Source organism: Pygoscelis adeliae, unplaced genomic scaffold, assembly GCF_000699105.1.
Source record: "Pygoscelis adeliae isolate BGI_AS28 unplaced genomic scaffold, ASM69910v1 Scaffold87, whole genome shotgun sequence".
Lineage (NCBI taxonomy): Eukaryota > Metazoa > Chordata > Aves > Sphenisciformes > Spheniscidae > Pygoscelis > Pygoscelis adeliae.
In genome coordinates this window covers 1306979-1309963 of record NW_008825098.1, presented here as the reverse complement: position 1 = coordinate 1309963, position 2985 = coordinate 1306979, and the positions used below count along the sequence as shown (strand labels likewise).

The following is a 2985-nucleotide window of genomic DNA, read 5'->3' as shown; positions in this document are numbered from 1 at the left end:
AGGCCCCGCCGAGGCTCCCTCCCCGCAGCCCCCCGCCGCGGGGTCGGGGCGCAAGCCGGATGTACCGGGCGGTGGGGTCGTTTAAAAACGGGGAGCGTGGCGTTTAAATTCATGTTTAATAATATGGGCTCAAGGAGGAGCATTTTGCAGGAGGGGGAGATTAAGCTGGATGGAAAAGTGGTTTTTAGGTGGGCTGTGTGAGGAAAAGAGTCGGTGGAGGAAACCGCCAGGTGAAGTCCAATTGCTGTACATTTTGCTGAACCAACGTTACAAGTTTTACACCCAAAACTGAAAAGCTTCTGCACAAGTTAGTTATGTGTGGAAGGCATTTATAAGAAGAAAATGAATCTCTATTCAGTGTGCCCCCTTCCTTTCTGCCCTGGGATACTCGGTCTCTATAGCACAGGGAACAATGGGGAACTGATTGCTGTTACGGTCCTCTCATTAGAGAGCTTTTGCTGGGAACCATTTTGGGCGGGTTGAAATCAATTGAGTAGTTCTTGTAGCATTTTCACTTTTTCCAAATCTTTCCATATTTATGTATTCACAGGTTTACCTGAGTAAATCCTAAAGTATAGTTAAATAGAGTAGGACCAAAGAGTATGATAGAGGGTCTTGCTCGCTCTATAGAAATGGATAGGCCAGGGACAATTCAGATGAGTGATGCAAAAAGAAGTTGCGGATGAGTCAGCCCCCACAGTGGCTTCACAAGTGACACCAGTAGTCCCTTTCACCAGCAGTCAGCAGCTGCCAGGGGTTTCCTCTCTGGAAGGGGTCCCGGGAGCTTTCATGCCTGTAAAAGGGCAGTGTGGTAAGACAAGCAAAGAAAAATTCATCAGTCCTTCTGCGGAGTACAGACTGAATGTGCTGGGGTTTGTCCATTCACTTTGGTGTAGCCCTATGATTCACTGACTCTTTTCCTTAGGACATCAGCAGAATTTGGCAGTTGACTTCAGCGGGGTTAGCCACTGTCCTGGTATGCAGAACTTGACACTGAAGATACGTAATTTTATGATCAGCTGATACTGAAAATTAGTATGTTTTTACAATGGTTAGACAACTAAAACACTTTTGTTACTGTTTTCATTGCACTGCGACTGCAGAAAATTCAAACCAGAACATGCTGGTTTTTCAACTGCAGGGTTTGCCTAATTCAGTACCTAATAAAACACAGGGATTCTTAAATGAGTCTAAGTGGTGAAAAGTTGTATTTTTCTGCTTTCATCTATTTTCAAATCTTGCCTGAAATTCATCTTTGTCCTTATTTCTTTCACTCAGCAATAAATTTTGCTTTGGCTTTATAACTGTGTCCCAAATGTTTCCTCTACTTGTCTGGGGAAAAAGGCAGTGAAATTCTGCTCTTACTGATCCATCTCTGAGGGATCATGGAAGAGATATTCCACATATTATTCCATATTATTTCCCACTTGGACACTTGGGATAAATCAGAGCAATCTGTAAAATGCATGGGTTTCACAAGTTTACTTGCATGTCCTAATTGAAATGCACACACGTATCTTTGCAAGACCCAGAAGGGTAAGACTGTTACCTGCTCCAAGAGAGGATTTTGAGGACAGTGACTTCTAAAGAGTTCTGCTTTCAAAAAAATTGCCAGAAAGAGGCCTGGCACTACAGAATGTCTTTGATTATGATTGGTTTTAGTGGATCCAAAAGAACCGTGCAAAACTAAGGAGACTGAATACTTACTAATTCCTGGAGAGAAAGAGAGAACTCCGAAGGAACTAAGGACTTGATTTTTGTCGATCTCTCAATTAGGTACAAGTTTACAACAGAACAAAGGGGCTGTTGTAAAAAAAATCCAAATAAAGCCCTGCCATTCTTGCAGTTGAATGCAAGATCCTGTATGTATGGCTACTCATGGTATAGTACAAAAGGGAGAGGAGTCTTCATGAGAGGAATTTCCATCTCCAAGAGGCTATACGGAAGAGCTTTGGGCCATCAGGCTTTAGATACCATTTCTATAGAAGATAATATGCAAAATCAGTGCACTGAATTTTTTTAAAGTGATTAGCACCTGTGAAGTGTGGTGCAGTGATGCCTGTGAGAATCTCTCATTAAAAACAATGAAATGATGACGTTCTTGATGTATTCATCAAGGAAAAAAATAATTTAAAAAAAAGTTTTTGAGGAGAACTGGGAACTAGAACCAATGTATTAAGTTACCAGTGAGGTTTGCAATAGAATTTGGGAAGAAACCTGTACAAGCACATTCTGTGGGTTTCAGGGGATGTTTAATTTCAGCAGTGGGGAAGAGAATGAAAGATTCTTTCATAAAAATATCCTTTAGAACAGCTTATGAGATCGTTGCTTGTTTCTGCACTTGTAATGCAGCTGTGAAAATTGAGTTGTAGACTACAAAAATTATGAAGTTATTAACAGTGCTGTCTCTGCACTCCCAGACATTGACTACGTCTAATGTCCTGCAAGAAAATGGAAAATTGGGTCAAAGTGACCTTCCAGTGCTTACTACTTCATGAATTTTCTTTTTCATATCTTGCATCAGTTTCAAAGTCTCAGCACGTTTCCTCACCCCTGACATAATAACTTGAAAATCTTTTTGCGTGCATTATATAATTTAATTTGGCACAAAGGCGCATGTAAGGAATATATTTTTAATTGCCTCTGTACTGATGTTAGAAACCTACATGAGCAACAGGAGGATGTTGGGATGCTTGAATACATAGGGAAATATGATATCGTACTGTAACTTAGTGGAATTTGGACCATCTGATGGGAATAGGCTGTCACAGCTGGTTCCATAAGTAAAGAAGGGCAAAGAAAGCAGAAATGTGGGTAGCACTTTATCCCTTGTTTCCTATTAGAGGCACAGACAACCCTCCAAGTCCTGGCATCTCAAGAAATTTAAGTTCTTGTAAAGCTAGAGATGGAAATAGTGCGGGGCTATCTGTGAACTTGCACATAGAAAACAGGACAAGCTACTTCTTGAGATCTTCCTGTGATATG

At 41.1% G+C, this 2985-nt stretch overlaps 1 protein-coding gene across 1 annotated transcript in view; it reads right to left on the bottom strand.

Moving 5' to 3' along the window:
* The window catches only part of RAP1GDS1 (RAP1, GTP-GDP dissociation stimulator 1), a 135081-nt gene that overhangs the window by 106559 nt on the left and 25537 nt on the right, over positions 1-2985 (bottom strand). The gene's annotated exons all lie outside the window — the stretch shown is intronic.